Genomic DNA, 22,246 nt, shown 5'->3' with positions numbered 1-22,246 from the left:
CCAGTCTTGTGAGGGGAAGTTCTAAGGGGAGAGAACATACAGTAGGCACTAAGAAACTTGAGCAGGGAACTGGCTACTAGTAGCCGAATCTCAGACTGCCACCCCATGATCAGGCCTGTCCAAACAGCTAGCTTTATCATCCTCATCAATAAAAGGCTGCAGCCAACTTTATCTACAAGTCAATGTGTGTCTTTTCTCAAAAGACGAAGTCCTGTGATAAGAGCTAATCTAAGAAACCTGAAGAATGTAAACTATTTTTTCTTGGTAAGAAAAAACACACAAGCACAAAGCTAGAAGGATTACTGTTGACCTCACCCTCTCTGCCTGATTTATCCTGGGTTATGGCCTGCTCCCGTGCCCATTGAAGCCAATATGCCTTGGATCAGGTCTATAGTTTTTAAAAGGATGTCATCCTAAAAGGAGGACAAGCACCCTTCAGATTTGTACAGAAATGCTGGTGTCTCCCAAACTCAGGAAACTAGAAACTAAGGCAAATATTGTAGATATTCATCTTAATAAATACCTGGGGCTTCATCCTCACCGCCAACATGAAGTCAGCAAAAAAAATTCACTTTTATTTTGTAAATAATGTTAAAATAAGGGAATTGGAAGGAAAGCCTGGGAGAGTCCCCACTTCCATGATACTGAGAAAGCATTTATTCAGTGGACTCAGCAGGGCACAGTTTAGCAGCAGATCCTCTTAGTTCCATTTGGCTCTGGGGACCTTTGCAGAGTTTGTGAATGTGGCTAGATAGGATACACTTTATGATACGTAAGTTCTCAAACAGAATCCTTTCTCTGGCAGCATGAACAGGCAGCATTGTTCATGTTACCTTAATCTGTAAGAACCCCTATCCCTTCTCTTTTGCAGAATTAGCACACTCCACAGTTTGGACAGATACAGGAACTTTGACAAATCTTTGCAAATATTAGCCAAGTCCTTTATTCTGAAGCACTGAACAGATCTCTTGGTAAGTCTTCATATAAGTGTCTAACACATTATACTCCTGATTTACTGGTATTATAAGCAGTTACGTACTATTGACCCAATCTGTCTGCAGAAACAGCTGCAACTCCTATTGATTTAAAAAGGGTATTTCTGCCTCAGATAAAGGGATGGATTTGGCACTTCCTGTTTTCCTTTTGAGTACACCAATACAGTTTTCAAATATTTCTTATTCTTGTACTTTTTTTAAAAGTTACAATATGCACAGAAAAAATTATTCTTAATAATGTAACAAATTAGAAGTGAGGAGACGTAATAATTAAACTGTTTCTGTTCACTTTCACATCTGACATAGATGCAGAATTTTAAAAAGTCTGTAGTTGTATTAAAATTTCAGAGATAATTCAGCAGAGTAAGAAGTGTTCTCTATTGCTATAACTATTGAATTATTTTTCTGAAAAACCCACACTCACTAAATTACACCACGGTCTGCTCCTTACATTCAGAGAATGGCTCACATGTTTCTAACATTTAGAATGTTTCTCACATTTACCACTGTCACCCAGATGTAAACAATTATCCCAATCCTCTTTTTCAAGAGAGAATTCAGGAATATTATGCATATGTTAAATACATGAGTAGTTTACAATAAGTTTTATAGAATTTTTTTTTAAATGAACAAATTATACCAAGTAGATAACATGATTTCAGTGACAGGTGCCAATGGTAATTGCCCCCATGGTACTTTAAATAGAACCTAACTGCCAGCTCTTCTCCCCTCTCTGCTAATCCTCACCACAGCCCAGTGTGCCCTCCATAATACATAAAACATAATACAATATTATCTTACATCATCGTTATGTTTATTTCAGGACCACAAATGGAAGTCCCAAAATAGGCTTTCCTTTCCAGCATTGGTATAGCTATATTAAGTCCTCTCATTACGGGTTCATTATTTTTTAACTAAAAACCATCATCACACAGAAACACAGCAATTGTCATACTGTGTCAAACCAGCCGTCCACCTAGGTATCCTGTCTATGACAGTGGTTTATATACTATGCGCTTCAGAAGATGGTACAGGAAATCTCACAGTGGACAATTATGGAATAACCCCTAAGGGAAGTTTCTTCCTACACCAGGTCAGAGAGTGGTTGACATACAGTATATATAAAATCCTTTTATAAAAAAAAAAAAATCCTACTTGGCCTCAATGATATCGTGTGGCATTGAGTTCCGATGATTATAATTGTGCATTGTGTTAAAAAAAACAACTTTTCATCGGTTTTAAATTTCTTCCTTTTTACATTCATTGGCTGTACCCCTAGTCATGCATTATAAGAAAGGGTAAATAAGAGAACCTGGTTTACCTTCTCTATTCTACTTATTATTTTATATCCGTATCATGTCCCCTCTTATTCGTTTTCCCCCTAAAACAGTCCCAATGTTTTCAACTGATCTTCATATGGAAGTCTCTTAATTACTTCCCTTTCTAATTCTACTATACCTTTTTTGAGATAGAGTGACCAGTATTCTGAGTAGAATGTGGCCACTGATTTATGTTAAATTCTATCCCAGTCTTTATACATCCCTATTTTATTTCCTTTTCTGTTCACTGCAACACATTAAGTAGATGTAGAAAGTTCACTGAACCCATCAAAACCCAAGTCTTTTATTCTTAGTGGATATAATAAATTTAAAACCCAGTAACATGTATGAGCAGTTCAACTATTCCTTCCAACATGTATAACCTTGCCTTTAACGGATGAAATTCAACGTTGATATCATGATGCCCTTTCATCTGGCTTTGTTAGGTCCTCTCGGTCTTCTCTAGTCTTGACTAACCCTAATAATTTTGCATCAGCAGTAAATTTTGGCACCTTGCTGTTTGGCCTCTTTATTAGATCACTAACAACATTAAACAACAAAAAGAACAGGAGTACTTGTGGCACCTTAGAGACTAACTAATTTATTATCTAAATTTATTCGGATGCATCCGAAGAAGTGGGCTGTAGTCCACGAAAGCTTATGCTCTAATAAATTTGTTAGTCTCTAAGGTGCCACAAGTACTCCTGTTCTTTTTGCGGATACAGACTAACAAGGCTGCTACTCTGAAACCTAACATTAAACAACAGTTCTCCAGAGTTCTTTTTTGCTCAGAGTCTAATTCAATTAGACTATTATCATAATTCTATTACTACTACAAAAACCTAACTAATGGTGGGCACCAATCTTGGCACCCCCTAGGCACTAGAGTAATAAACATAATAAATAATAATAGAAATATATATGCTGGTTTATTTTTCACAAAAATTGTAAGAGAAGAAAGCAGCCTGGGCAGTCTGTTAACTTTTCAAAGTTTGGGTTTTACTCCTCACATTAGCAGAGCACCAGGAAAGTCCCTTAAAGAATGTCAAATTGGGATTAAATTACTCAAGGTTTCTGTTAATTCTCGAATACCAAAGGTTTGACATTTCAAATACCATGCTGACTCCCTTAAGAGGAATGTCTTTCATATGGATCTGTTTTAAGATTACTATTTCATTAAATTCCTAACTATCAAACAAAGTATTTTTCAATAGCTGCTTGAAAATAACCACAATTCTTTACCAGGCTAGCAGAAGTAGGAAAAACAGTGGAGGATGAACACTTGAGCCAGAGGAGCTTTAAAATTCTTGTCCTTAAGCAATCTCTCAGTTACTTTAAGCAGTGATTAGAGATGGATGTGGTCTTGAACAGGAGGAGATGCCACAATACAAAGCCCAAGCATAGGAAAGAAACTTATAAATGTAGATGCAATCTACAAAATCCAAAAGGGTCAATCCCCATGAAGGGGTTGGAAGGCAAACCACTGTGCACACACAGTTATGTCACACTAATCTTACCATGATCTAATGTTGCTAATTCACTAGAGTAGATCTAATTTCATTACAATATCATCATGTCATTGTCATTGCAAGTAAAGACAACTATAATAACCAGGATCCTGCAGTCCTTCCTCTCACAAAACTCCCCTTGAACTCAATGAGAATGATTTTTAAAATGACCAATGTTATAGTAGATTATCCAGTACAAATCCAACATATCAGATAAAGTCAATGGAGACTGTATATGATTTCAAAAGAAAAATGTGCCATTTGCACTATCTTAAAGGAAATGTATCAATAAAACTATATTAAGACATAACACTGTAAAGCCCAAGGAAATTCTGAGTCATAGTTCCATGTTGTCCTTTACTACTCACTGGAATCACTTATAAGAAGGTCCAGCACCCTATGACAATATAGTTTCACTGAGAAGCAAATATTTATTTTGCCATATGGGTGAAACATACAAAGAAGAGAGAAAATACACACACAAACTGAATGCATACTGCCTATTTGCTCTTCTGGCTAAAACACAGGCTTGGTAATCAGGAGATCTTGATTCCCATGTTCATTTCAGAAATCTGTAAAATTAGAAGAGTATTGCACCATTGCCAAAAATACCAGTGACTCATGACTTAATAAAATGGAACAGAACTATTCAAGGGCAATAACTCTAGGGTAATAGTAGTAGCTCACCAATGGAGTGACTAAACGAGGTGAATAGGCATTTGTTTATCTATTCTAGGTTGATTTCAATGTATGTTTCCATTTTTCTTCCGGTCCTTTTCTATTTCCATCTCTTCAGTTTAAACCAGGGGCTCTCAAACTGGGGGTCGGGACGCGTCAGGGGGTCACAAGGTTCTTACATGTGGGGTCACGAGCTGTCAGCCTCTACCCCAAGCCCCACTTTGCCTCCAGCATTTATAATGGTGTTAAATATATAAAAAGTGTTTTTAATTTATAAGCAGGTGGCACTCAGAGGCTTGCTATGTGAAACTGATCACCAGTACAAAAATTTGAGAACCCCTGGTTTAAACAAAATTTTGATATATTATTTATTGTAATTATTTTCTTTAAGCTTTTTATTAATTATTTTAATCTCTAAATTGTTTTTCTTGTTTTTTAAGAGGTGGAAAAACAATTGAAAACTTTTCACAAAAAAGTTTAAATTTCAGGGGTTTTTTTCATTTCAAAGTGTTTGAAATGGAGCGATTTTTTATCTTTTTGAATTTCACGGAATTTGTTTTCACCACAAAACTTTACAATTCTTTTTGCTTATCAAACACTCAATTTATAATAAATTGTAACAAACATAATCAAGAGATTTATTTTTTTTAAAAAGAGGTGGAAATAGAACAGAAACCATACTAAAAAGAGGCGAATGCATTTGAAGACCTTCTAGTGTAGTTAAATATAATTTTCAATAAAGGAAAAATGTATATAAATTTCCTTAACAACTTTGATAAAAAAAATTGTAAAACAAAGAAAAAGTCCATGAATAATATTGTCTGTGAAGAGGCCATTTTTTTATTACAGATCTTTTTATTTGAAAAACTTCCATATGCTTTAATGATTTCTTCTTGTGGTTTTATTATTTTTGTTCTTGTTTTCTGTGCTTTTCCCACCATTAGTGTTAGTAATTATTATTAAATCTGAAGTGGTCTCCATTGCACTAGGCAATTGTTTAAACAAAAAAAAAAACAAATAAAAAAAACAAAAACAAAAAAAAGAGAGGGAGGGAGAGAGAAGATAATCCTTGCCCCAAAGAACAATCTAAAAAAAAAAAAAAAAGACTATCAATAGCCAGACAGAAAATAACCAAACAATAGGTATGCAACACCTCAGAAATACAAACTTGCTACACTCCCCCCCACAACCCTATCTTCCAGTATTTAGTTTCCCAGAACCAAACCCACCCTTCCTCCCCTCTGTGCACATGCCAACCACCAGCCCTAAGTGCCCTCCTTTCAGCCTGCCCACCTCATAAAACAGCTGCAGGCTCAGGCTGGGAAAAAACACTCACAAACTGGCTCAAAGCGTGTGAAGGACTGCTCCTGGGTAGTCTCTACACTCACTCTTTACTCTTTCCCTGGGCTTTCCCTCACCTGAATCACCCTACACTCACTCTCTCCCAGCTCTTCCATCCACTTTTGTTAAGTCAGCCAGACCGATGCACATTTGCTATTATCCTTCACCTTCCCTGGGTCACCATCCCTCCCAAATTCTTTCCTCCCTCCTATTCCACAACATCTGCAACCACAATCTCTTCAGTCCTTCCCACCTAAGGTGACCAGATGTCCTGATATCAGGGCTTTGTCTTAAATAGGCAACTATACCACCCATCCCCTCTGTAAAAAAAAAAAAGTGACCCAATTTTTCACAGTTGCTATCTGGCCAACCTATTCCCACCTGTCTTCTGGAGTGCCCTCTTCTCACTGTTTTCCTTCATTTGGGGCCAGGAGTCTTCCTCCTCAGAACATCCACTTGGGAGTCCACACTCCTGGAGTTCCAGAACTTTCCTCATTTTCTAAGGGTCTCTAGGCAGGCCACAAGATGCTTCAAGGGGTTGGGAAACCATTGGTGAAAAATCACTTGTGGCATAACTCAGTGCTGTTCGGGGGGGTAGGGGGGGAAGGTGTGTGTGAGAGGGATTCATCTCAAACTTCCCTGCGGTTCTGCTGCATCCTATAGCTAATGGAGTATAGAGATGAGGAGTGTTGGCACATTGGTCTCCTTAACAGGCTTCAATTAGTTGGTTCAGTAGGAGCAAAGCAGGAGAATAGTCTAGTTGGGAGGGGAAAGAAATACCTGCAGGAGGGAATCCATCTGGGAGGAGAGGGAGCTGGTATGGTTGGTAATCAGGGTGATCACCCTGGGTTCTAACTTCTAGGGGTGCCAAATCAGCATATGGGGGGGGACCTCCTTCAACCTTTTCCTTTTTTGGGCTCAGTTACTTGGTGGGAATAAGGGGCAAAAACACTTTTTATTTAGGTTGGCAAGACACCTATGGCTGGCCCTTGGAACTGGCTTCATTTCTGCCGCCCCACCCTGTTCCATGGGGGGGGGGGGGAATTAGACATGAGCGTAGGACTAAGAGGTCAGGGCACAATCCTGTGCTCTAGAATTAACTTTGGGCTTCTCTTCCTGGCTCTGCCACACACTAGGATGTAACCTTGGGCAAGTCACTTAATATCTGTACCTCGGTTTCCCAATCTATAAACTAAGGACAATAATATTTGCCTACCTCATGAGGCTCTGTGACACTTAACTCAACAGTATTTGTAAAATGCTTTGAGATCCCTAAATAGAAAGTATTATAAAAATAAAAATAAAAATTATTTATTACAATATCTTACAAAAGAGTCTTTTAGAACTTAATGGAGATTAAATCAATAGGGTTCTATGGAAATTACTCTGAACCACCTGTTTAATAAAGAATTATCTTAAATATCCCACAGATTTTAATACAAAACTACATGCTTTTCTATAAAATTCCCTCAGTCTACAGATGGTCAATAGTTTTCTCACCGGAGAAATGGTCTTTAGAGCTTGTTTCAAGAACAATAAAAAACTGCCTTTATGAAACTTTCTGTTGACATCAATGTTTTCAGGCACAAGAGGATTAAATCAAGATTGCTATAGTATCCCTACACTATAACAATCTCTATTTTGGTAATTGTGCTTGATAAGTACACACAATCATACTATTTACATCCTAATTATTATGGCAAAAACTTATGCACATACTTCATATTTACATAAAGTTAACCACATGGGTAAGTCTTTGAAGAACTGGGACCTATAATTAAAATACTGAGTATGAAAGCCTAATGAAAAACTTTCTAAGACATATTAAATAACTGCATTCTTACAAGAGTTATTTATATCAACAACCTAACTACAACTTTGGCAAGTCAGTTCTGTTGTACCAATGAAGGAGCCTGATTTATTAAATTTTTTAAGTGTGCCTTTCATGCTACAGAGTCAAATAATATACTTGTGCTTTAGCACTATGTAATCAATTCCAGACCCAAAGTAAGGACAAATAAGATGAAAAAATATCTGTGGTCCTTTGACTACACTGGTATCAGACAGTTTTCAAAAGCACCTCTGACCCTTCTTCAGGATGAAACTTTCTCCCTGGTTGGTTTAGCCATTTTTTAGAAGTTTGAGCAAATTTGAGTAAAATCAAACAAACAAACAAACAAAAAAAACCCTAATTCATGGAAGACTGTTCCATATTTAAGCAACAACAACTGAGGCACAAGGCATCTGCAGGCATTTAATGACCAGCTGAGAAGTACATGAATAGCCATTAACAACAGTGGCTAATTAATCCTCAAGGAACACCATTGTATTATAATAGCTGTAACAACTGGGATGCAAACATTTGAAAGTCACAGATTTTAAATGTTCTCTTTTTCAGACACATTGTATTTACAAAGCAGCACTAAGGGCTCCATCCTGCCATCTTCATCCATGCGGGCCCTGATCCTGAGGTCAGAACTGCACAGACAGACCTCTTGTAATTATACAGAGCCATCGAACCTTTACATGGGCACAAGGGTTTTCCCATACAGATGTGATGGCAGGCTTGTGGACCCAGGAGTTATCCCATGGATTTAAAGGACTATCATTTGAATAAGGACTTTGGGACTGGGCCCAAATCAGCAGTTTGCATGGCTCAAAAACTTCTATATCATGCCCACTGGGTTTGGATTTAGGCCCCAATCCTGCAAGAAACTCTGCTCAGGCAAACGCCCTGTGTCTGTGCAGAGACCCACTGAAATCAAGGGAGGTCCATCTTCACAGTCATTTACAGATCACTGCCCAAATCCCATTCTATGCATATATAAAAACTACATTAACCTCTTATATTTTAAACCAATGACCAATGTAGATATGAGCAACAGCCTTCCTAAAAGGGCAATAGCAAACCCTGGAGTCTGTATGTCATTATGATGTTTGATACAGGCAATTTCAAATAAATGGTCAGAAGAGACCAGACAACGGTGATAACCTCCAGCAAGTGTCTCCTAAAAATGTAGTTGTCTTCTTCAATCTCTCCCACCGTCAGAAGGTGGACAGGTGGCTTCAAGAGCTCCTGCTTAAGGGAGCCATTTTATAGACTGAAGTCACAAGCACTAAAGAATTCAGCATACAGTAAGTGTATTAGTTTTCACACATTTTAATAGCAAATGTCTATGCAGAAACAGAGTAAAAACAATCCAATCAACTGTGAATACTGCCCTTGATTTCGGGCCATATACCACAATCTCAGGAACAATCTCTGAGTGATCATTCACTGTTATTGTCCAGTTTACCAGTAACTATTTGTTTCTATAAAGTTAAAGTTACAATGCACTTTAGATAGAGAGGTGCTTATACTGAAACTGCTTTTGCAACCAAAACTACAGAGTTCACTGTAATGCCCACACATGCAGACACAAAATACCTACTGTATGCCCCCAAATGGATTTTAATAAGGGAGATTACTTTTGAATCTTTTAAGATTCATGGACTTTGGCACATTAGAAACGAGAAGAGATGTCACAATGCTCACATAGTCTTGTAATATTGTAATTTCTGCCCAACTTGTTATAGCATTTGCTATAGAGGAATGGCCCGTGTAGACTTGACTTGTAACTAACAAAGAACAAGGTAAATCCATCCGGTGGGATGAGGTAGGGGAGAGGAGGATCCTGAAAGCTAAACAGAGTCATGCTGCAGTGTAAATAAGAAAGCAGAAAGCTTAGCTTGTCCCCATCTGTTTACAAATACATATTTATATTGAATCTATAAAGCATATATTGTTTAGACATTTGCTTCAGTATATTTCTGGATTAGGACTTTTATAATTATATTTACATAAAGTGACCGTGTTTTATTATAATTCACAGATTAGCATTCATTTGTAGCAGCATAATCACGTTTAGTTGGGATAAATATACACATACAGTAATGGGTCCATAATTGTGTTACAACGGATGATAAATTATAATGGATGGGAACAGATTTTTATACGCACACATACGCCATAAATTATGTCAAGACTGTTTTGAAAAAGTCACTACCGCTCGGGCGCTGCGATCAGCGGTACAAGCAACTACAAGGTCTAAATTAAAACAAACCGGACAAACTTCAGCAAACTCTGCTGCTGCTGCTTACCTACGTTTACATGTCGAGGCCGCTTCTCTTCTTGGGTAGTGGCAATGGGAATAGACTCGGTAGCTCAGGCTTCGTTCAAAATCCCCCAGGAGGGTTTCCCAGTGGAGAAGGAGGTTTCCGTCTTGACCAGGAGAGGGATCCCAACTGGTGAGGAGGGGACAAAGTAGGAACCGGCGCTGCTAGGAAGACCAGATTGCTGCCCAACCGGGGCGAGGGGAAATCAGGGTGGTGCCTGATTTGGGGGCTCCGGAGGAGAGGGAGGGAAACTAAACCCCCGCCCCCACCTAACAATCTTGTCCCGGCTGCGGCGGGGAAAGTTTGAAGGAGTTTGGGGAGGCGGAGGCAGGACGCTGCGGCTGGCAGGGGAGTTTGCAGGCGGGGAAGGGAGCCGTGGGCTCCCGCTGCAGCCCGCGGGGGTGGGGGAAGGAGAGAGGGAGGGGATTGTTGTCCCGAGAGAGCGAATGGGGCCGGAGGCGGCGGCTGCAGAGCGAGTGCGTGTCGGAGTCGCTGCGGAGCGCGGGGCTGGAGCGCGGAGTCACAGCCCTGGAATCCCAGGAATGCGGAGCGGCCGCTGCTACTGCAGGGCCTGGAGACGTCGGGGACTTGACATGGGCTTTGTTGTTGTTGTTTTGTTTTCTTTGCAAAAGAGGAGGAACGAACCCAGTCCGCGGGAGGAAGGGGAGGGGCGGGCTCCTGCCAATTCCGCCTGCTGCAACTCTGCCAAGGTCGGGACAGAGCCGCGGGACGGGTTTTTCGCTGATTTCCCCTCGGAGCCCCCCTGTCTGCGCTAGTCCCGCCGCGCCCTTTTGCCTGCGCTACCTTTGCAACCCAGTTCCTCCTCCCGAGTTCTTCCAGCCCGTGTAGACAGGCCCAAAGAGAGGGGGCAGGGAGCGAGGGGCACCCGGGGGCTGGGAGAACAGGGAGAGTCTGAGTCCGCAGGGAAGGGAAGGGTTTGGTTTGGGGGGTAGGGAGCGGGAATGTTTGAGGGGGAGGAAAGGGCTGAGTCAGTCCTAGGGTGTGTGTTCGGTCTGCGGGGGCTGAGGCAGCCCAGGGGAGTCTTTTGGAGGCCAGCTTCTGTGCCCCGCCTCCCCGTTTCAGCCCCACTTCCTCTGCTCTGCCCCCCACCCTGCCATTCCATCTCCTCCCTGCCCTTCAGGCTGTCTGGTCTAGCCCTCCAATGCCACCCCTCATCCTCTTCAGCCCCTTTCCCTGTATTACATAATGGGCCCTCTTTGAGCCCTTGCGCGCTTCCCTGCTTCAGCCTCTGCTCCCCGTTCTGTCCCCCTATCCTGTCTCTTTGTCACACTTGTGTTAGGACCCACACTTGTCCAGTTGCAGGGCGCTGGGTAATCCAGCTGCTGCCAGTTCTCCCAACTCCTTGCCAACTATATGCTCGGATCCTCCAGGGGGAGCAGATGGAACGCACCCTGGCTACCTGCGACGCTGGCACCACTGTAATTGGAGGAGAAACAGCAGAAGAAACCCTGCAGCCCCCCAGATGTGCGATGGGGTATCACAGATGGGAATGTCATGCCAGAAGCATAACAATTGGTGACTGAGGAAGGGCCTGTCCAGTGGCTGCACTAAGGTTGGCTGAGGAACATGGTTGGGTCACATTGTAAAGCCAGGCTGCAGCTTCTGCCAAGATGATGAATCAGTTATGATGAACTGGTGTTAAGAATATGTAGACCCTACAAACAATTCCCCAGATATTTATAGAGTTTTACACGTGTTGGGCATTTAAATAATATATCATTAAAATAAATTCACAAAATTTTTACTCTTGTAGCCCTTGTTTGCCTAAAAATCAACACTGAAAAATAGGAGGAAATTACCTAAACCCAGATTTTGAACCTTATATTAAACCACTTTTAGCTCTTGAATTCACCTTTCTATGCTTGATTTCAGGCCATGGGAGATTGTTTAGGAGGGTAGTTTGAGTAAAATCTGTTTATCCATTTTTGAGTTAGCAGAGCAGGGGAGAATCAAATGGAGGGTAGGAGCAACCCTAGAATAGGGCACAGAATTCCTCTTGGTGTCAGTTAGAGAGGTGCACAGAATATGCTCCTAAAACTGTAAAATTCCCTACACTGGAGTTAGAGAGCCTAATAGCAGTCATTTCTAAAAAATGGGTGAAAATTGGAGGTTTGTTTTTTTGTTTTACATTTATGTAACACATTTTCATATTCGTACATACTTTTCTCCTCATTGAAGGGCCTGGTCCTGCAATACTCATTCAGTACATGAGTAGTCAGTGGGCATTACTCACATCAGTAAAGGTAATAGGATCAAGCCCTTAAAAGAGAGAGAAATAGCACAGTTCCTCAATTTAGATACATAATTGTGCTTAAGTACCGTATGTGGAGTCACAAGTCTGTGCCTTACCCCTGGCATTGTAAAATGTAATTACACGTTGCAGAGAAAGTCCTATTTATCTGAAACGCTCTAACAAAGGTGCTGTGAGGCTTAGTGAAGTAAGTAAATAGTATCCACATCTTACAGATGGTTATGCTGAGAAGCGTCACTGACAGTAAACTCCCATCTTTTCATGTATTTATACCTGCTCCTGTATTTTCCACTCCATGCATCTGATGAAGTGGGTTCTAGGCCATGATAGTCTCTAAGGTGCCACAAGAAATCCTCATTATTTTTGATGGTAAATTGTTGCATTCAAAGGTTTTTCTTGTTCCAGGTCACACACTGAGACAGATATGGAGCTGTGAATAGCACCCAACTGCAGAACTACAAAGACACATTCAGTCACAGTATAGCAGTAGGTAGCATACCATGAGCAGAGTAGCTACAGCTGGTAGCAAAGCAGGAGAACACAGTGGAGTTTAGAGCTTCCTTACTCCAGATCTGTAAGATTCTTTTTTATTTTTCCCACCTCATAAGTAGAAAAACACAGAGGATGGGGTGGGAAAGTGGGCATGAAACTCCTGAAGTTTCTGCTGGATTCTCTCCACAACTTTGAGGTCCTATCAAGCAGGCAGAAGACTTCGCTTCTAAACACCGTGGAGGCTGGCATTCATAGGCGTATCTTAATGCCTCACCACAGGGTGTTAGCCACCTCTGCGGTTTTGTTGGGCCCCAGGTACTGCTCCTGGCCCCTTTTTCCTCCTATAGACCTCACTGCACCTGTACAGAGCTCTTCCTTTCAAGGAGTTTTAAGTGCAAGCATATGGTAATGTTGCAAGCAGCACTAACACAGTGGCAAATACTGGCTCAAATTTCTGCTAGTTTTGAATGGGAGCTGAATCCCAGCTCCTGCCTCTCCTGTCCCAGCACAGTCTCTGAAATATTGAAGAGTCCAAGAGGAGATAAAAATATGCCCCAAAACACAGCTGCTTACAGAGCTGACCCTTTTACAAAGCTCTGCCTGCGATGGCAAGCTGTAGCACAAAGAGAAAACCTGCCCAAATAAGAAAAAGCTGCTGAACCAAGGCATGGTGAAAAGCATTGCCTACTGTGTGACTTAATACAAATATTAATACCTGTATTTGGCTCCTAGATACTATGGAGAGAGGTGCTTTAAGAAATACACAATTTGTTAATACAGAGAAGCTTCTGAGCAGAGGTATGTCACTTTGGTACCACTCTCACCTTCAGCATGTGTAGGACCCATTGTATTCTTGTTGCCATTCCTTTGTTCTCCAAAACAGAGTGGAAAGGAGCATACAGCCCTGCGGATTAAGAAAACATGTTACCAGCTTCCTAGACACCATGTTTAAATATAACACTTGCTAGAAAGGTGTTCCCATCATTTAAAATATTATTACAGATGGGACTTAGTGGTTTTATATGGTGGTTTATGGAGTTTCTCTCTCTAATATCCCATCTGCCCTGGAAAAAGTGTTTTTTGTTTGGGGATCCTTTTGCAGCAGAGTAGTCCTAACAAAGTTAATATACAGTTTGGATTTGCAGAGCAGACAGGACTGAATCATGTTTTAAGTCTGTTCCTAAACCATGCTAAAGTCTGTCACTAAGCAGAGCTGTAACATGGCTCAAAAAGATAGTGAAAACATAATCCAGTACCATCCATAATGAACGAATAGTGTGTCAACTCTATCAGAGGATTATTGTTTTTTATCTGGGTCCCTGCACAGTAAAATGTACAGTGCCTATGGGACTTGGATATAGTTTACAATGAGATTTGAAATAGTTCTAGCGCCTACTAACACCTGTGTTTAAACACTTCCAAAATCTTTATCCTGGGCTAAAGCAATTTTTAAAATCTTGTTATAACACGGAAAATGTTCAGTCCTTGTTTGTTGGTAAAACCATGTCATAACCTGTTTTCAACAAAACTCCCTTTAAACTGTGCTTAAGCAACATCTGGCGGTTTGCTCTGAGAACAGTAGATGAGGTTTAATTAGCTTTACAGCCATCTACATTACAATCAAATCAAAGGACACAGTTGCAACACAGTTCCAATGTGTAGTGTAAATATGACCTTAACTGTGTTCCCTAACTATTCTAAAACTTGGGACATGTGCTGGGTATCCTGACTTGGCTGTAATTGTCATGAAGACAAAAGCTTAGGCAGTATACTGGGAGAAGCTTCTTAGTACTAAAATCATATTTGTACTTTGTAAATTGGTACTTTCAATTTTTTTAAGCTTACCATAATTAAGACAAGTTTACTTGTCTAGTGCCCTATGTGCTCGTTAATGATTGCATTTAATAGTCCTTTTCAAAAATCTTCTCTTTGAAAAGGAATTTGGATTACACAATTATGGAAAACAAACCTGTTGCCATCAAGCATGAGCTAACACGTTATATTACTCTATAGCTTACAGTGACTAAGCCAGCACCCAGTTTTGTGGACCAGAAAAAGTTTCCAATGATCATCCATACACATAAATTATGGAACATTGAACATTCTAGTTTGCTTAATGTTACAGTCTATTTCTACAGGTTTGGGGAATAACTGAAAATGTCTGCCTTTTTTTAACCCTTGAATAAAAGTTTGGAAAATCAAAAAAGTTTTAGCACTTGAGACTGATTATAGTGGTGAACTCTAGCTTCCACAGTTACGGTTGTGTCACCACTTCTATTATAAACCCCATTTTTCATGCTCTTATAGAAATTGTATAAAAATTTGTTTCCGGGTGAACATTAATTTGACACAGAGACTTAGGACAGAAGCAAATATTTTTCCTAAGGAGTTTTGGGGTGTTATTTTATTTTGTTTTGTTTTAACATCAGTTAGGATATTCTAGCACAATTAGCAGTTTATTATTGTAATTTTTTAGTTTATATAATCCAAAATTGGCATTCATTAAAACAAAAAAGCTCATGGTTTTTAGTGAATTTACTGCTCCTGAAATTACTGGTTTGACAACCCTGGAGATCCAAATCCATAATGTATCCATATAACAAGGCAACAGTAGTGCAAACCTAAATAAAAGTGACATGATTTTCAGAGGTGCTGAGCACCCTGCATCTCATAAGGGCACATTTCAGCAAAGAACATTTAAGCATGTGCTTACGTTCCATGGAAGTTAATGAGACAAGCACATGCCTAAAGGTAAGCATAAAGATGGACTACTGAACAAGGGTCTTAGTCTAAGGGAATTTCAGGTGCTCAGCACTTCTGAAAATCAGTCTCTTATTTAGGCACCTAAATATGTATTTAGGTACCTAACTTTGGGTACCCTCATTTGAAAATATTGATCTATAACCACCCTCTGAGCCATCTAGTCCCTGAAAATAGCAAAGAACTGGTACCAAGAGACCTGAGTTTATTCTTGGTGCTGTCAAAGACTTTGACACCTACACCTTGCTTATCTGTAAAATGGATATAATCCCCACCTAGTTTACAATATTGTTGTAAGGCTCAATTCAGTCAAGGTTTTAAGGCTCTTTAAAATCAGCAGATGGAAGGCATTATATAGCAATATAAATATCAGCTTTGTCTTCATCTATGTTTGTAGAGCACCTAGTATAAGGGAGTCCTGATTCACACTGGATTTTATGGCAACTACAATAATATAAATATTAAATAATTATACGTTTTCTTTTCATTAGTGATTAATTCAGAATATGATAATAAGGTTTTCCTGGTATATAATAAAGCCATTTTAGAATGTTGAGAGACTGAGATTTAAAAATTGGCTATTATATGTGCGTCACTTCTTTAATTTTCACAAAATGTTAAATATTGTAAGTATGTGACCAATTCGCCTTCATACCATTCAGAGTCATTGCGATCTATCTGGTCAGTGATTCATGAACTAAGAGTGATTTAATCAATAGTCTGTAATGGACATCAGGCCAAAAAATGCATTTCTAAATAGCCCCTATAATTTAGAGTTTTAATTCATAGAGACATGATTCCAATAAATACAAGTGACAAGTGTATTGAATAAGTGATATCATTTGTCAAAATGGTGAAGTGTGATTTAGGGAACTGGTAGTGGGATTTAAACCCTTTTACCTCATGAATAGTGATTTGAATCTGACCCAAATTGTTGTTAGTGACTGAAAGTTGTTACTGTCTGATGGCTCTTTTTATCTGGGGCCTATGTGAAATTAGTTAATGGCCTGAGTCCATTCTCAATGGACAGATTACAGTTGGCCAGTTTGCTGGCAGTCTTAGCAGAAAGGCCAGTTAAGACTCAGCGGATTTTCAGTCTGACTCACTCTCAGAGTCCTAGATGTGGTCTGATAAAGAACAGCACTAAGGCACATTAATGGAGCTGTGCAAGGAACTTTGCAACTGCCTACAGTAGATAGGTTATTTCAGTTTACAGCTGTGAAGAATCGGGCATCTTTCATGATCATTAAATTGATTTTAAAAATTGCATAGCAACATCCAGATCAAACCAATAACTTTTACAGATATACTAGTATATCTGTAAAATAAATACACTATATATTTAGAGTTCGGGCTGAACTTCTGACTTGATCTCATCCTAAGCAAGCCTGTCCTACCAGTGTTACATACTATATCGGGGTGGTCAAACAGACTGGCCCGCCAATCCACATCCGACAATCTTCAGAGGTTCACAAGCCGGGGCACACCTGCCGGGGGCTGAGGCTCAGGGCTTCAGCCTCAAGCCCCAGGCAGTGTGTCCCACAGGGTTGAAGCCCTGAGACTCCCCTCCTTGCTGGGCACAAGCCCATACTCCAGCACCCTGCTGCTAGGCCGGGGTCCTGAGCTCCCCCTCCAGTTTAATAGGTAGAGAACAGGGGAGGGCCTTGGGGGGCTCCGCGAGCCGCACTTTAACGGTAAAAGAGCCGCATGTGGCTCGTGAGCCACAGTTTGGCCACCCCGTACTATACCATAACTTACGCAATGGCTGGATAGGCTATAGCAGTGGTTCTCAACCTTTTGTACTGCTGACCCCTTTCACACAACAAGTCTCTGAGTGCAACCCCACCTATAAATTAAAAACACTTTTTTATGTATTTAACACCATTATAAATGCTGGATGCAAAGCGGGGCTTGGGGTGGAGGCTGACCGCTCGCAACCCCCCATATAATAACCTTGTGACCCCCTGAGGGGTCCCGACCCCCAGTTTGAGAACAAATTAAGGTGAATGTTAAAGTGTAGTGTTTATAGCTAGAGTTATGCCTTGTGTGACAGAGTGACAATATACTGTAATATCCTGAATAAACCTGATGGAATCAAGATAAACTTTATTGAATTAGGGTTAATAACTTTGGCTTACATTGTATTAAAAATGCAATTGTGGATGTGTTATTGTGGCATTGTATTTATCTTCTCCAGTAGGGAGAAGGATGCTAATGTAATTCCTCCCTTATCAGCCACGCCCCTGGAAAGGTCCACATATACTAGTTCAAATTGTATTCTTCAGGAACTAACAGAAAGAATTGTTGGATAAATAGCCTGGCTCAGGGCCTTCTTCCTTGTCCAGCAAATGAACAGGACCCCTGATCCATGGAGGGCCCCATTCCTTAGGGTAGGGTTGGAAGGATTGAACGGACTGAGTACTTGTTCTCAGCTGAAGCTGTGATGAACTTGTGACCACAAAGAAAATTCCTTGGGTGCAGTGTTGAAGGACTACTCCTGCTACAGCCCCTGTTAGAGCTGGGGTGATGTCTGGTGAGCTTATTAGCAAGTGTGTAGGGTTTTTAATTGTATTTAATATGTTTTCTCTGTAGTGCTTTTACCCTAATAATAAAATTAGTCTTGCATAAAAAGAGCTGTGTGGTGCCTTATAACTGTAGCAATTACATCTGTTAACCACCTCTGAGGAGAAAGCGAGCAGGTGTCCTTGGGCAACCTGTCTGTGATGGGAGTAATACAGTGAAGCCAAGGAACTGTGCAGCCTGGAAGTACCCCAGTCAGAAGGGAGAGAGATGTGGATCTCCACCCAGGAAAGGCAATGGCTGGGGAGCAGGAAGCCTAGAAGTTGGTGCCTTTGCCAGACCGCTTAGGGGAAATACAGGTGCAGTTGCCCTGAAATGTGACACCTTGTAGTGCACTTGTAAATTTTTGAACCACTCTTCCTGTGTTCATAGTTCAGTTGCTAGTTTGTTGTTGGAGCTGAGCTCCTTATGGATTGTCAGATGATGTACATACTATTTGTTCTCATGGAGATTTTTCTTTCTTTTTTTGTGTAGCTTTTCACTTAAACTAAAAGTCATTCATACCAAATGTCTCTATTTGCTCTTTGACTGGAGTCCCACACAAAGGAAACAGAATCTGCTTACCTTTACATCTGTCACCACATTGACTTTTGTGTGCTTGCAGACGTGTAAGTGGGCCCTAACAGATTCTTAAATACAGTATCTTTTTTTTTTATACTAAAATTCCAACTTTATGTGCAGCTCAGGCATTGGTAATTTACAGCCCTACAAAAGAACTGAAGACTTAGCTGTATCATTTCATAATGTAACTGTCATAATTATTTATAATTTCCTTCTCATACTAAATCCATGAGCATTATGCTAACTGAGGTATTCATAGCCTTGCTCCACTGGACAGCATAAATAGAATATCTTTGTGGGTTTGCTCTTATTGCAATCACAGCATTTCTGTGGCCATGTAACTTGCCAAACTCCCCTTCTGACTGACTGGGTATTTTTAAAAAACATTGCTGTTAGAATCATTATTACTTTCTTTCCAGAGCATAGGGAATCATCTAGTGGCAGCACTAGAAAATGTTCATGATTTAGTTCATGTTACTAACATTTAAAGTATTGAGTTGCATTTATGTAGACCAGGGGTAGGCAACCTATGGCACGGGTGCCGAAGGCGGCACGCGAGCTGATTTTCAGTGGCACTTACACAGCCTGGGTCCTGGCCACTGGTCCGGGGGACTCTGCGTTTTATTTAATTTTAAATGAAGCTTCTTAAACATTTTAAAAACCTTATTTACTTTACATACAACAATAGTTTAGTTATATATTATAGACTTATAGAAAGAGATCTTCTAAGAACGTTAAAATGTATTACTGGCACGCAAAACCTTAAATTAGAGTGAATGAATGAAGACTCGGCACACTACTTCTGAAAGGTTGCCGACCCCTGATGTAGACTCAGAGACTTAAGGTCAGAAGGGATCATTATGGTCATGTAGTCTGACCTCCTGCACAATGCAGGCCACAGAATCTCACCCACCCACTCCTGTAACAAACCCCTAACCTATGTCTGAGTTATTAAAGTCATCAAATCATGGTTTAAAGGCCTCAAGGTGCAGAGAATCTTCCAGCAAGTGACCCGTGCCCCATGCTGCAGAGGAAGGCGAAAAACCTCCAGGGCCTCTGCCAATCTTCCCTGGAGGAAAATTCCTTCCCAACCCCAAATATGGCGATCAGTTAAACCCTGAGTATGTGGGCAAAACTCACCAGCCAGCACCCAGGAAAGAATTCTCTGTAGCAACTCAGATCCCACCCCATCTAACATCCCATCACAGACCATTGGGCCTATTTACCTGCTAATAATCAAAGATCAATTAATTGCCAAGATTAGGCTATCCCATCATCCCATCCCCTCCATAAACTTATCAAGCTTAGTCTTGAAGCCAGATATGTCTTTTGCCCCCACTACTCCACTTGGAAGGCTGTTCCAGAACTTCACACCTCTAATGGTTAGAAACCTTCGTCTAATTTCAAGTCTAAACTTCCTAGTGTCCAGTTTATATCCATTTGTTCTTGTGTCCACATTGGCACTAAGCTTAAATAATTCCTCTCCCTCCCTGATATTTATCCATCTGATATATTTATAAAGAGCAATCATATCTCCCCTCGGCCTTCTTTTGGTTAGGCTGAACAAGCCAAGCTCTTTCAGTCTCCTTTCATAAGACAGGTTTTCCATTCCTCGGATCATCCTAGTAGCCTTTCTCTGTACCTGTTCCAGTTTGAAGTCATCCTTCTTAAACATGGGAGACCAGAACTGCACACAGTATTCCAGATAAGGTCTCACCAGTGCCTTGTATAACAGTACTAACACCTCCTTATCTTTACTGGAAATACCTTGCCTAATGCATCCTAAAACCACATTAGCTTTTTAAACGGCCATATCACATTGGCAGCTCATAGTCATCCTGTGATCAACCAATACTCCAAGGTCCTTCTCCTCCTCTGTTACTTCCAACTGATGTGTCCCCAATTTATAACCAACATTCTTGTTATTAATCCCTAAATGCATGACCTTGCAGTTTTCACTATTAAATTTCATCCTATTACTATTACTCCAGTTTACAAGGTCATCCAGATCTTCCTGTATGATATCCCGGTCCTTCTCTGTATTACAATACCTCCCAGCTTTGTGTCATCCGCAAACTTTATTAGCACATTCCCACTTTTTGTGCCAAGGTCAGTAATAACAAGATTAAATAAGATTGGTCCCAAAACCGATCCCTGAGGAACTCCACTAGTAACCTTCTTCCAGCCTGACAGTTCACCCTTCAGTATGACCCGTTGTAGTCTCCCCTTTAACCAGTTCCTTATCCACCTTTCAGTTTTCATATTGATCCCCATCTTTTCCAATTTAACTAATAATTCCCCATGTGGAACCATATCAAATGCCTTACTGAAATCGAGGTAAATTAGATCCACTGCGTTTCCTTTGTCTAAAAAATCTGTTACCTTCTCAAAGAAGGAGATCAAGTTGATTTGGCACGATCTATCTTTTGTAAAACCATGCTGTATTTTGTCCCAATTACCATTGACCTCAATGTCCTTAACTACTTTCTCCTTCAAATTTTTTTCCAAGACCTTGCATACTACAGATGTTAAACTAACAGGCCTATAGTTACTCGGATCACCTTTTTTCCCTTTCTTAAAAATAGGAACTATGTTAGCAATTCTCCAGTCGTACGGTACAATCGCTGAGTTTACTGATTCATTACAAATTCTTGCTAAGAACAGGGCTTGCAATTTCATGTGTCAGTTCCTTTAATATTCTTGGATGAAGATTATCTGGGCCCTCCGATTTCGTCCCATTAAGCAGTTCGAGTTTGGCTTCTACCTCGGATGTGGTAATATCTACCTCCATATCCTCATTCCCATTTGTCATCCTACCATTATCCCTAAGCTCCTCATTAGCCTCATTAAAGACTGAGGCAAAGTATTTGTTTAGATATTGGGCCATGCCTAGGTTATCTTTAACCTCCACTCCATCCTCAGTGTTTAGCAGTCCCACTTCTTCTTTCTTTGTTTTCTTCTTATTTATATGGCTATAGAACATTTTACTATTGGTTTTAATTCCCTTTGCAAGGTCCAGCTCTACATGGCTTTTGGCCTTTCTCACTTTATTCCTACATGTTCTGACCTCAATAAGGTAGCTTTCCTTGCTAATCCCTCCCATCTTGCACTCCTTGTAGGCTTTCTGCTTTTTCTTAATCGCCTCTCGGAGATGCTTGCTCATCCAGCTTGGTCTACAACTCCTGCCTATTAATTTTTTCCCCTTTCTTGGGATGCAGGCTTCTGATAGTTTCTGCAACTTTGACTTGAAGTAATTCCAGGCCTCCTCCGCCTTTAGATCCACGAGTTCTTCAGTCCAATTCACTTCCCTAACTGATTTCCTTAATTCTTTAAAGTTAGCCCTTTTGAAATCAAAAACCCTAGTCCCAGATCTATTTTTGTTTATGTAATATATTAGTGATAATCAAATAGAAATGCTAAGATTTTAGCAGGAGTTTGTGGGATAATACAAGATTAATTTTAGCTAAAAGTTACATCAAAGTTACAAGGGAATATTTTCCTATGTTCATAACTAAGATTGTCAGTCTTTCCCGGAGGTCACAGAAGTCACGGATTCCGTGACTTTCCAGGACCTCTATGACTTCT

The 22,246-nt window shown here is 40.4% G+C and overlaps 1 protein-coding gene across 5 annotated transcripts in view; it reads right to left on the bottom strand.

Moving 5' to 3' along the window:
* PTPN14 (protein tyrosine phosphatase non-receptor type 14) overlaps positions 1 to 10,385 on the bottom strand; it is a 182,333-nt gene extending 171,948 nt beyond the window's left edge. For 3 of the 5 annotated variants that reach the window (XR_004644977.1, XM_034764560.1, XM_034764564.1), the window contains exon 1: positions 9,982 to 10,377. The gene's annotated coding sequence lies outside the window, so the exon portion shown is untranslated. Of the gene's footprint in view, positions 1 to 9,981 lie in introns of all 5 variants that reach the window. The other 2 variants (XM_034764563.1, XM_034764562.1) reach the window with 2 other exon arrangements.
* Positions 10,386 to 22,246: the final 11,861 nt, after the last annotated feature.

The sequence above is a fragment of the Trachemys scripta genome, chromosome 3 (assembly GCF_013100865.1).
Source record: "Trachemys scripta elegans isolate TJP31775 chromosome 3, CAS_Tse_1.0, whole genome shotgun sequence".
NCBI classification, from domain to species: Eukaryota; Metazoa; Chordata; order Testudines; family Emydidae; genus Trachemys; species Trachemys scripta.
This window is presented reverse-complemented; position numbering and strand designations above follow the sequence as displayed.